The following is a 14,248-nucleotide window of genomic DNA, read 5'->3' on the forward strand; positions in this document are numbered from 1 at the left end:
AAAGGCCCAATGCGGCATACTGGAAGCAGCAGAGGGCTATTCAAAAATGTACGCAGATGTTTACTGTAGGGCCCGAGTGGGTAATGAAAATTCCACATTAACTTGCTTCCAACTTGGGGTTAAAATCCCTTACAAGGGAGAGATACACAATGACGGCCATCACGTTCATAGTAGATTTTGGATGAAAATAAACGAAAGCCCAGTCTACTGCTGTTCTCATGATCTCAATTCCCAAACTGACCAAAGTACATGTAACGATTTTGTGTGGACTAGGCCTACCAAACCTCCAAATACTATGAATACTTTGGTTACCATGCCCGGGCAGGCTTTGTCTGTTTCTACGTACAAGAATGCCAGAGAATTTCCCGGCCAGACGTATAATTCTAATGTGACTTGCATGCCAATATCAGTTGTGTTTATCTCCTCATGGGCATTTCTCTGTATGTCGTAATGCAGTAGTTTCCCCGGGTTACCATGATGGATTCTGCAAATTGTGTACCAAGCGACTGTTCGAGATATTGAATGGGTCGAAATATTTTCAGTTAAAGTTTTCGACACTAATGAGAGCAGACACCTGGAAACTATTAAAATCGTTTATTGTCACGGAATATAGATTGCACAATCCGCTCACCCATGTTGTGTCATAATGACCTCCTTTTGGACCGAGGCACATTACTAAGTGTATTACATAAGCTATGTGCATCTTTGAAAGTTATTTGGAAACTACCTTACCTTAATAAAGACAAAATCCAGTGCCGTTAGACAGTTTACACCTGAGATATAACTGTATTCGTTCGCAATGTTTACGTATTGTTTCTGGCTTCGTTTTGTTTGCAAATGAGTTAAGACCGAAAGAAGTTCTGGTTGACAGGAATTTTGTTCATTTATTCTCTCTGTAATAACACACTGTTCATATCGGCCAGTAGTCACGGCTGAGCCATTAGTTGTAAAAGTTGTTTGACCCTCCTTGGCGATTGCTTCTACCTATGTACAAGTTATGCCGGGGCCGACTGAGTGGTTCAATCGTGTTTATTGAAGTTGAGGTAGATTGAATGCCTGAACTCTTTAACCCTCTCAGATACGATCTTCCTTACAACACTTAAGATCATTGACGCATAATTGGTTCATGTCACGACGCAATAGAATTGTTGTTGGTTCCTGCGGTTATGTTTTCAAATAGATCATAATTGTATATACAATGTATATGGTCATGCAACACAACTAGCGACGCTAAACTGAAGAAGCAAAATTAAGGCCAATTAATTTAAGTAGAGAAATAAGTACCACCAACAGATACTGGTTTTTTTTCACTTTAGTGTACAACTAGGTAGGACACATCCTTCAATTTCCTGCTTTGTCTCACTTTTGGCCATGACATTGATGATCAAGCCTTGTAGGATTGTTATTTTTCATTTTTTGATTATGATGAATAGCATAAAATTCAGGGGAAGACTGGAGATATTGAAAATTCAAATAATATCAGTGATATTTTTTTTGTTTCAAATGAATGGACAAGGCGATTCTCTAATTTCTAATTAGCTCAATGTCTGGTAATACCGTGACTGCTTAGTTCTGTGATTATGTGCAGCATTTCCTGCGTTATTAAAACATAGTTTAGTTGTATTTTAAGAAACTAAAGTCGAGACTTCCTTACGTTAAGTATGTGTTGCATACGTTCTTTTTGTAGTTGTAAGGCATCTATATTTCATATAGTAAATTAGATTTATAAAAATTCTGAAAGATAAAATTATTTATTGCCAATCATGTTTTATAATTGCCGCCTCAGAAGTACTTCAATTTTCTTTATTTGATTCAACAAAATAACAAACGTAATGTAAATTTCAAGATTATCATAAACATTCATTCCGATATATATTTGGGTGAGAATTTTGAACGATGTACAATTGCCAATTTTCGTACCTTATGACATTCTTTCCCTTAGAACACGCCAGGATGATCTAAGAAACCAGATTTTTTCATGTCACCTCAAAGATTGGTAAATTTCCTTTCAGGAAATATATGGTTTGGTTAACTTTTGCCTGATATTTTTCATTTCACAAGGACTTAAAGCGTAAAAATACGGTAAAAACGCTATTTTCACAATAATTTTTGTTTTTCAAACTAATGATGTGCATTTTTAATGGTACGTGGCATCTAATATCTGACCATGTTTTGGATCTGACATATCATGGGTATGTACCACAAAATTATAAGAACTTTATAAGCACGTATAAAATTACAGAGAACAATTAAAATATCAAAGTCCTAAACAGACGAACGTCCGTGATGCTTTTATTTCTATCGCTGCTGCAAATTCTACTTTGTTGTCCCAACTGTAACGTATACGAAAATTCGGTGTTCCACCTAATGAACATATCCTGCAAAAATTGTACGTCTGCTGGCTGTACGTGGGACGTAATATTCTTTCATGCAAAATTATACTCAGTTTTCGTCACGGACGTGCCTCCGCTATTTTCTAATAAAGATCGTAGCCCATGAAACGTTATTGGCGATATTGTTCTGAGTCGTAATCAACTAAGATCTAGCAACACGATAATATGTTTGTTTTGAGTTTCTGTCCATCCTTTGTCAAATAGGAACCGAAATTATATTTTTAGACGAACCTCCAAGAAGAAAAGAACGTCCGTGATGATTAGAACGTTTTCGAGTGGGACACCATCTTGCTTTGATGGCGATGGTGCATTTTACCTTTGGCTCTCTAGCCGAGGAGCTGCATGCCATTTTTGGAGCGGACTGAGGTTCGTCCGCAGTTTTTGGACCATGCAATTCACCAAAAACCAAGCAAATAATTAATATTTTCTCTGAAAATTCACCTCCTGATCCCCCTCTGAGCAATACATATGTTGTAAGGATGTCAAATTTCTTATAATTTGCATTGACAATACATTTTCAAATTTTTGAAAGAGTTAGGAAGGCTAGGTACTCTCTGCCGATTAGTTATCCGTCCTGGAACATGACCCTAGTGGTAGAACGAACGTCCGTGATGATTCCAGAGAACGTCCGTGACGTATGCAATCCCTCCGATAGGGATAACTTGTCCCGAAAGTGTCCTTTATTCTGTAAAACTTTTGGCTCGAATAGCGACAAATAAAGTTTTACAAAGTAGAAAATGAGTTTAGAGCAGTAGTTTTAGAATTTTTAAGGCGTTATGTGATCATGATGAACAAACAATTGAAAATTTACTCACAATTTTACGCTTGTTTTCCCTCTAATTATACAAAAAACAGCTAAACACTTAAAACAAAGTTATAGGAAGATGGAATTTTGCGTAATCTGTTATTTCTGTGCGTTTAAATTTCTTTCTAATGAGGTTCTGCAGACAATTTGTACTGTTACAGGTTCTGAAAGTTTCGCTCACGGACGTTCTGTCCGAGAAAGGAAATTTCTGACAATTACAAATATATCACTGCGCATAAGATTAATGTTAGTTGAAAATATTACCGAATCACCGAGCCGCTCATACCCGAAAGTGAATAGCGTTCAGCACTCAATTTACCTGTGATAACAAACGGAAAACTTTTTATCACGGATGTTCGTTGGTTGAATAAGTCAGTGGATTACATAGTAGGAGAAAGAGGATCAGTGCCACTTTTTAGTGACAGGTGCTCTAAGTGTTTATCTTTTGAGTATGGTAGCTGCCGTCTCAAACAGAACACATCCAGTTTTGGTCTCCATAACGGACGTTCGCTGTAATTGTCATGATATTAAATGCCTTAATTCATTCTTATTTTTCTCTTCATGACGATTTTTCTCTCATTCCCTCAATAGCCTGAACATGCTGCGACCAAACAGAAAACAAAAACAAAACAAAACAAACCAAAACAAATCCGAAAAGTGCTACGCAATCACATTCAGGATAATGACGGAAGAAGTCTGTAATGAGCATGTGTTGAATAAGAAAAGGAAAAGTTTCAAAAGGACGTGGAAGCAGCTGAATGAAAATGACTGAGAAACAGAGAAGGGATCGAGCTCCAACACACAGAAAAAAGAATTGCCAGTGCACTCCCGTTATACCAAATTCCTCTGGAGAAGTTTTTGTTTGTTTGTTTATGTCTTTATTCATCGAAATGCCGTCACAAGCGAACAAAAATCATGCAGTATACAATTATTGTCTGATGAAAACACACAAATCCTCCGCTTATCATCACATGGTGTTGTTTTATACTCATCAATGAAAAGCAATATTAATTTGTAATTTTTCCAAGATTTTTTTTTTTCATTTTGCATTTAAGAGACAGAGAGATCGTCAATTTGTTTGTGCTTTTGTGCTTACTTTGAAAACACATGTTAAAAAAAGTAATGATTAAGAATAGGTTTAAGGTTGCACTTTGACACTTTCGCTCTTCCAAAGATTCGTTACTCCGCTGTCCAAAGGTTTGTTGTTCCAAAATGGAAAAAAAAAATTGTAGTTAATTCAGGAGGTTTGTTATTAGAAATTTTCTTCGAAAAATAGATATTAAGGATTATTATCTTTAGATCCGTTTTTCTAAAAGTGGAATGGGCCTGATATTCGTTTAAGTGAAAACGGTTATGATGAGGTTTTGAAATTGGAGGATTTTAATTGTTAACTTGTTTCTCCACATTTGGATAAGCGAACATAATATTTAAATGTTCCAATTAATAAGCCTTTCGGTTAACCTTCGGAGCTTCCTATCATTTACCGAATAAAAAAGCTTCGTAATTATACGAACTCTATCAATTTTCGTATTGACAAACTGTATGAATAACGAGCCTCCGAAATGACGAGCTTCAAAAGGTTTGTTATAACAAACCATATTGTATAATATCGAAGTCACAAACATCCATCCAACTTATATGGACTTATTGTGTCTTGTTATGACGAAACTTCGCAGTATCGAACCTATTATCATTTCTGACTAATATAATAACACAAATTCTCCTCGGTAACAGTGTGTAACGCAAGGAGGAAACACAGAGGGATTTCTTCCTAACGTATTCGTTTGCCCTCCCCAGCTAAACTTCGTATTTCTATAACGGAGAACATTTCTGTTGTTTTTCTATATTAATTATTTGTCATAATTTTAGCTGTGATCATGTTCGTTATACAAAAAGCAAATTTTGCATTGTAGACATTATATAACAAGTTTAGGACCTGAATATTTACTTCATGATAACGAAATTTTGATAAATATATTCGTTCTCAAGGATGGACTACGTCACTGAGATTACACGTACGTTTGTACGTTCATTTACGAGAGATGGAAAAATTGTTTTCTTTGATTCCTCAGTGTGAGAAGATGAACAAGATTATATAATTGAGAATTGATAATATCTATTCAGGATTTTGCAGAGGAGTTTGTTCTCGACATGAAATTGCTGTTTGTTGTGAGTAGAATGCGTTTCCAACTCAAGAGAGCTGCATTGTTCAATATCTTGTTTGTTCTGAACGTCCGTGAGCTACATGCGGACCTCCGTGATGAAAACTATGCTATGTTTGTTGGGTTATAGAGACTGCCCATATGAGATACATATTAAAAAGGTATATTATTATTTTGGAGTGAGGATTAAAGTATGGGATAGTGAAATAAGAGGTGAAAATATTGAGTTTCTGTAAAATGCGCGTAAAGTTAAAGTGTTTAGCGGAAGAGCAATATTTCCACAGAAATGACGAATTTAGTTAAATCATCTGTTGTCTACCATTACGTACAGGTTAAGAGTACAAGCTTAATATTCTGCAATCACGTACACATGTCCCTTAAGATATTTCGTTAGGATTTTGAACTGAATCCGATCTTTGAAAACTATGTTAAATGGTATTCAAATGTATGTGCAGTATATACTATTCCTCACGGACGTTCGCTGCTCTGTACATGGTAAACTTCAGCGGTGAATAAAAACTTGTTCCTCTGGGAAAATCCTAGTATAATTGGGTTCATATTAAAGCTTGAGTTATACTCTTTCAGATAAGATGAATGATTTGGAGAATTTCCAACTTTTTCAATTTTGCCTTGTTTTGGCTCAATTGTACATCGTTCAAAATTCTGACCCATTTATGTTCCATTCTTTATGCATATTATATTCTGTAATTGTATGTACATTTTTTTTTCTATCATTGAATAAGTTGTTATCGATTAGTCAAAGAACGCAGCGTATAACAAGGCCAAAATTCTTTATTTCGATTTTTGCGAAAGAGAGAGATTTGATTCTTTAAAACAATTATTCAAATACATTGGTCTTTTCCAGACATTTCGTGTTTGGTAGTTGTAAGTGTATCTATATTTTGAATCTTAAGATTGATTAGAATAATATAAGTATAAATCATGATAATCATTAGAATACATACTACAAAATAATGATTTAACTTTTAAAGAGCAGTTCCGCGATTTTTCAAGGATTTTACCATTGCTCAAAGCTCAGTGTAACTGAATTCTGCGAAACCTTAACAATGCTTTAACTTGGTATGCCTTTTCTTACGTTTTGCTTGTTTGTTTGTTTGTTTTTTTTTTGCTGTTTTAGCGCTGCAATTTTCTAGAATTGTGTATACAATGAAGATCTTGAATATCAAATTACATGAACATGTCCAAGCTCTAAAAGTATTTCCTTGCATTCCTTCTAGGTCATACTTGTACTCAGTAATCGTAAGTGCATTTATTATCGTAAGATGTATAGACATGATCCATGACACGATAGAAAACAGCAGACTACTTGTACATACTGACCAGGTTCTACGATCTTGTTACCTAAGCGTTTCAATTTTTTAGAATATAGCTATGCGCACTTGTTTCGAAGGCTAATTGGATTCAATGAAATGATTATACCCATATGCTTTAAAAATGGAAATTCATTCATGTGTAATACCTATATTGTGGAGTTTATAGTGCATTGATATTTCATACCATACCACTCATATCTTGGATTGCATTTGTAAATCCTTGCTTACAACTTTTATACATAATTTTTGTAGACACACACCACAAAACATTGCTTTCAGGTATTTTTATTATTTTGCTGGAATTTTGTATGTAAAGCCTGTAAATCTGCTTACGTTCTGTCGTTCTGTTGCTGTGTATCTTATTGCTTCGACATTTGATGTGATACCGTAATGATTCATACTTCATGGCACACAATTATACGTAATATATTAGCCACCCGGTCTTATCACAGAGATAAGATATGATAAGATCTTATCATATCTTTAGAAAGAGAATAATTACGTTGATTCATCGTACCAATATTTACGTTTCACATTTTGTTTTTGTATCCTTGTGTTATATTCGATGATTTTGAGTGCATTGAAATTGCATGTAGTAGGATTGAATAAATTATGATAGATATTCAATGTAAGGAAGCATGACATTATTAACCAAGAATCGCAGAAGTATTGTAGAATCACTATCACCAACGCAGCCGCTACATTACAGGCTATAAATAAGTTCGTCGAAATAAATCATCCACGCATGAAAAAAGAAAAAAAATGTAACATCGCTTTCGTATGTTATGTTAACGTAGGGTATTTTTTTTTTTTTTTTTTGGTGGGGGGGGGGGGTAATGCATTGATATTCCAGAATTTCATGAATGCTTAAGATAAATTTCAACTAGACTATAGAAGATAGGGTTCAGACAGGGTTCTGCTTTCATCCTGTATTCGGCAGGTGGAAAGGACATCGATAACCTAGACTTCTATGAACCCTTTGGACGTAGGGAAAATCATGATGGTTATACAGTTGTTACGAATTTGCCCATGTAATCACTTAACATGTGGTCTTCATGTTTTATGATCATGTGTATGCGATCACACGTGCACGATCGCGAATGTTTGTAAACACCACCGGTTACGTAATCTCTTTTTGAGTCATTCGTTTCGAACCGCAGCCTTACACACTTCGCCCAGGTTGAGTTTAATGTTATGAATATATTAAGCTGGGCGTGCCTGACGGAATTTTCCATGTATGTAATAATGCTCATGTTAAAAATGCATTGGTCGCGTCAGTCGACAATCAGACTCCTGTTAGAGAGGACCGTTATAACTTTCTCAACTTCCCGTCCATGGTCTTGGGAGAAATTGCTTTCCTTGAGACAAGTATTCTGCGGACTGAGTTAAAGTGCTAAACAGCAGGGTAATCCAGGAGATGTCAACCTGCTTCTAGCCCGTTTCCCTTCGACGACGACAGCGTCGATAAGTTTTCGCTGACTTGGCCAGGCGGTCTGGAGCCAACGCCCACCTGTGACTCCTGTGATTGCTACACGGCAACTAGTGGGAGCCACGCCGGGGTCTATCCAGGGCGTCGAGACTGTGTGAGTGGCAACGCGCACCTGGCAGCCAACGCCCTTTTACCCGGCGTAGTCGCGGAGATCGCGTCGCCCGCTGGTTCGACGACGTCCCCGTGCATCGACGCGCTCTCGACGTGATAGCGTCTTGCGTCGCCTCCCCGTCACGTCGCAGATGAGTTGGGCCCCGACGTTGGTTCTGTTAGGGTAAAACCCTGGCCAGGTATTACATAATCTGTCTTTAAGTTATTTTTTGTTGAAACGATCCGATCTAACATTCAATTGTTATGGTTAATTTCGCTGTAATGTTTTGAACAATTATCATTATTCCGGTTGGAAACTGATTGTTAAGTAAATTCCTCATAAAGCTCCGGAAGATTTGTTCATTTCAATTCACTGTGACCGCCTTGCATTCATTTGTGTGAACTTGACCGTAACACAGTTCCCTTCTTAGACTTATTTACGACATCCGGATGTCTGGTGTGCACTTCCATCCTCTCATTAGACTAAATTCATAATGTAGGGTGTTTTTTTTTTTTTTGGTCTCATTAACTTAATTGTTAAAAACAGTCTAATTGACTAGTGTTGAGAGAAAATACCTTTTTTCTCTGTTTGACGTTTGATGCTTGTAATTCAAACCTGCCCTATTGTGCCTTTCATTTTACAGAACAACTGAAGAGATCGCGAAAGAATAAAACTGTCGTTCATTGAATTCATTTGTATACTGTTTCTCATGATTTTGTATACTGTTATACTGTAGCTCCGCGTATTAAGAGTGAGTACTTCTCACAATAGGCATGCGCAGTTCAACAGACAAAACAGTCAGAACCTGAATAGCGCCACCCACGATGATCTTGTGCGAGTTCGGCACTGTTGTTGTCATGTTGTGAATGTGTGTGTGTGTGTGTGTGTGTGTGTGTGTGTGTGTGTGTGTATTGGGGGGGGGGTAGTGATGAATAATCTCTTTTGTAATTTAGCTCCAAACATTTTCTGCTAATATTGTATCAGACTAAACAAACGCCGTCCTCATGGGAGAAAAAAAAAATGTATATTAGAGTTAATGTGACCCTGCACCGCAAAACCAACAAAAAGTCGCCAGACATGGATTTCCAAAAGGGCCGATTCTGAAAAAGCAGACTGTAAGCTTTAAAATGATGTATAACTCAATTCAAATGGACTCCCCTAACCTACATAAATACTGGAAAGAAAGCAAACACTCTGGAAAAGTGTGAACTGAGAAAAGAGGCTCTGAAGTTACGGTCTATTCAAGCGCTTAATCTCTAACAAGCCGTGCTATAGATGAGCCATGAAAGGGACAAAACACAGGATGTAAACCAACGGAGCAACAACAATGAATGGATTATCAGAATACGCTGACATTTAGCATGTTCTATCAGCACATTCTACCCATGATTAATACGTACTTACAAAGCAGTAGTGTCATTCTTTCAAAAGTTAGCACACGTAAAAGTGAAGAGTGTGCAAAGGATTTCAAGACATGGAAAGCAGCATCTAAGACAAACCTGATCATTCTACTCTCCCCCCCCCCCAAAGGGTTGTAGAAAAACTGCTCAAACACACTTTCCATTCATGATATGATACCAAACTGAAGAATGATGTGGAAGAAGGATAGCTCTTTCAGAAAATATGAAAAACTCAAGATTGACTTGGTTGAACCATTTCATCATTTTTTTTTTTAGTCCTAACTTAAAATCAAGTGGTGCGACTTTTTGTTTTTTGTTTGTGGTGCACGGTCACAAATGATATACAATTTTGTTCTATTTTTTTTGAAAGAATCGAGCAGCAAGAATCATTAGTGCTAGGATACTGCCACCTGATGCATGACGTAAGTTGACGTTAGATTGTGAAGATTTAAATTGATCAAACTATAGTTACAATGCATCCAATAACAATGGACATCTCCCATACTTTTGCTTTTGTTTTTGATCATTCTCGGGCGGCATGCCTCCAGAGCTAAGTATCACAAAAAAAAAAAAATAAAACATCTGCAGCAACCTCAATACATCTCTGCTGGTAGACACCATAAAGGCAAATCTCTTTGTTGAAAACTCATTTTTCTTCTGGAAAATAATGACATAAACAAAGCAAAACAAAATAAAGCAGATCAAAACACACACAAGCACAAAACAGCAAGGAGGTGTGTGTGGGTCACAATTGTAAGGGGTGGTACAGTAGGCCCTATTGGTGGAGATGAGAATTGGGCTTTTAACTTTTTGTGAGATACCAAGAAAATACTTATGAATAGTACAGAGCATACCATTTTAAGAAGAATCCAAAGTTTATTTGATGTAAATCGGGTTTGACATGACTGAAATATCCTAAAAACAAAGTAAAACAAAACGATCTTAAAAATGTGTGGGTCCACACTTATTAGTATCGCTCTTTTTATATCTCAACCATTTCAAAACCAATTTTCATCAAATTATCTTTGAATTCCTCGTTAAATTACATGCTCTTTCATATTTCGTATAGAAGAGGTTTCTCATTATTTCACCAAAAATGTAGAAACCTGAAATTAGGTCTCAACCCAAACTATATGCGACCGCTATAATAAATACGAATACTACGAACAGTATAAAGGGTTGATGGCTGTACTGATTGAGAAAGATGTGAGCAAATTAAAATGGAGCTGATGCTAATACGGACGTACCGATGTCTTCACGGATTGTTCCGGAAAGAGTTCGGAGGCAACACGGAATAGCCGGTGCCTACAAGGAAGGAATAAGGAGGCAACATGGAGCAGACGGTGCCAACAGGGAATAGTTCGTATTGATTTTCATCCGTGATGTCCGAGATGAAAAATTGAAGCCCCTTTTACACTTTCACGGATTGCTTCACGGATGACCACGGATCGTCGTCCGTGGTGTTCGGACATGCAAAATATCGATTTCCCAATCAATGCCGGTGTGAATACGAGCCCAACTGGGTGTCTACACGGACAAGTGCGGAGTCTACACGGCCAAGGACGGTACCTACACGGACAGACAAGGAATGAACGCGGACCACAGCGGAAACGATACGGAGCTAACACGGATATCAAGGATTGAGCACGGATGCAACTAGGTGTCTTCGCGGTCTTTACACAAATATCCTCAAAATGTTGACAGATGACATTTGCTTTTGCTTTTGATGCTTTATTATTCTTTGATAACATGCTTCCAGAGCTAAGTACAGTATAAAAGGCACACAAAATCTACAGCAGCCTACATACGCCTCTAGTTGTTGACATCATAAAGGCAAATCTCTTTGCCACGTTTGTTGTAAACTCTCATTTTACGGGAACATCATGACGTAAACAAAATGGAAAAAAACAAGCAAACAAATCAAACACACACACACACACACACACACACACACACACAAACCAAAACAGCGAGGATAATGTGTGTGGGTCACTAACGCTTCTCAGGCGACCACTATACGAACAGTATGAGGGGATGATGGCTGTACTGATTGGGAAAGATCTGAGCAAATTTCATGACCTTTATGAGCTTGTCTGGCAAAATACACGAATTTTTCATCCCAGATGGAGCCGATGCTAATACGGACGTTCCGATGTCTTCACGGGTTGTTCCGGAATGAGTACGGAGGCAACACGGAATAGCCGGTGCCTACAAGGATGGAATACGGATGCAACACGGAGTAGACGGTGCCAACAAGGAAGGGTTCGTATTGATTTTCATCCGTGATGTCCTGGATGAAAAATTAAGCAAGCTTTATTATTTTCGGCGGACATGCCGGATGATCAAGGATAATGCCGGATGACTTCATGGAGTCAACACGGCCATGCCGGTAACAGTACGGATGATCCCGGATCGACGATCCGTGGTCATTCGTGATGCGATCCGTGAAAGTGTAAAAGGGGCTATGATCCGGGGAGATCCAGGATAGTTTCGACCACGATGGAGTGTCGAGGAGCGTTGATATGACCGTACACACGGTACCGACACAGCAGCTACACGGATGAGGTCGGCGTCTATACACGAACAAACACGGCATCTACACGGATCAAAACGGCAACTACATGGCAGCCACACGGACCATCCCGAATTGCTTTGCCAACACGGCAGTCCCTGGATAACATCGGATGTTTTTAACCTCCAAAAGCTGCCGTTTTGGCCTCCCGGATGTCCAAGGATAATGAGTGCTGCTTTTGAGCTATAAAGCACCTATTGATCGCGCGTTTACAGAACACTTGCTCTTTGATCTTGACAGAAGAGATCAACAAGAAGGCAAAACGCACCATAAAAAATTCTCAATCTTCGTCTGTTCTATGAAGAACATTCTCCGTCCGTTTCGTGAAACATTCAATATACTATATTGAATAAACTTGAAACTGTACATTACGTTTTCTTAAGAAGTTGCGTCAAACATGACAAAACAATTAGATATGACATGATATGAAGAACAGATTTCTCAAAAGACTTTAAACAGTATGGGCATAATTACGTGCAGTTAATGATTTGCATGTGTGTATTATTATGTGTGGTACCACCACCATCACTCGTGCGGCCACTTCGGAAGGATAGATAGTGCAAAGGTGTCGTCAGAGCGCTATCAAAGTGAACTGTGCCTACTAAAGTGAAAGTAACATCTCACCACACGCTGTACAAAGCCTAAACTTGAGGAAACGATGATATATGGTAGAGTTGTCTGCAAGGTCGAGCTTATAATTCATTTTTTTTTTTAATATCATCGTATTCTCACTGTGGTGTTCCCTATAAAGACACACCCTCCCACACACTAACACGGAAGCACACAGATGCACACACACAAAATAATGTACATAGTAACATCGAGAAATGGAGCCTCTATTTTCAGAAATAACTGATACTCTCTTAAATTGTTTGTGGTACAATGTTATTATTTGATATAATTCTCATTTTCTTGAACCAAAATCATGACATGGATTAGAACTTGGTTTCACACCGCCTGGCTGTAGTGGAGTCGCCTATGCATCCTGGTGTCTACACTAAGCATGTTATAGATGATTCAAGATCAAATTCACTTGCAGATGTATGCTTTCTTGTGTTTCTTGTATTTCTTGTGTTTTCTCTTACTGCTACATTGCAGACCCAACCTTAAGATTTACGGTACTTAGATACTATCTGTATTTTCTTAACAACTCATGTCTAATATGTACACAATACCTAATGCCTTAGAAAATATTTGTTTGCCGTAATAAAACTGTGATGGCACATCATAATCTAATCACAAGATAAAACATTGAAAAAAACATTGCAAAACTTAAATGATAAGGGACCGTAAATAAAACACTTCTTATGTGGACTTTGGACAATGAGATGTTGGGTGAAGGAACTCATGCCTAGTGACAATAATGTCACCAGAATTACTCTATGATCGAATGTCTGTATGAAGGTTATCATATTGCGACACTGGGCTCGTATCTTTTTTGTTGAGCTTATTTGATGACTGCACTCTATTTCCTTGATAGGCCAAACAAATGATACCAATCTGATAAAGTCAAGATGGAAAATGTATAGACTGCTCGTTTAATATGATATAAGGAACTTTAGATACCACAATAATAATTCTCAGACTCTGAAAAGTCAATTTGCTCTCCAGCAGAAGCTACGTGACAATGCACCCAACAAATAAAGTACGTTTCATAAAGTCAGTGGATTTTTTAAGCTTTGGAATCTTAACCAGGAAGACTGTGTAGACAAAGAGTTTTGCATTGTTAGAATAATTACATTCTGTTAATTTCCTACAGTTAAGGAACACACTGGGCCTTGGTGTGACACAGTCGTTTTTCATGTCCTCTTTTAACTTGCTAGAGAAGGGTATAGAATAACCCTCAGTCTGAATGTCTGACTTTCTGCTTTATTTCATGAAAAGAAAAAACGAGAGATGAAGAGAGAGAGAGAGAAAAAAAGAATCCAATGCTTGAAAAGGTAGGAAGTAAACGAAAAAACAAGTGTAAGAGAGAAAGAGAGAAAAAAACTGAAGTAAAATC

The sequence above is a fragment of the Diadema antillarum genome, unplaced genomic scaffold (assembly GCF_040938485.1).
Source record: "Diadema antillarum isolate AM-2024a unplaced genomic scaffold, OU_Dant_1.0 scf00000114, whole genome shotgun sequence".
NCBI lineage: Eukaryota > Metazoa > Echinodermata > Echinoidea > Diadematoida > Diadematidae > Diadema > Diadema antillarum.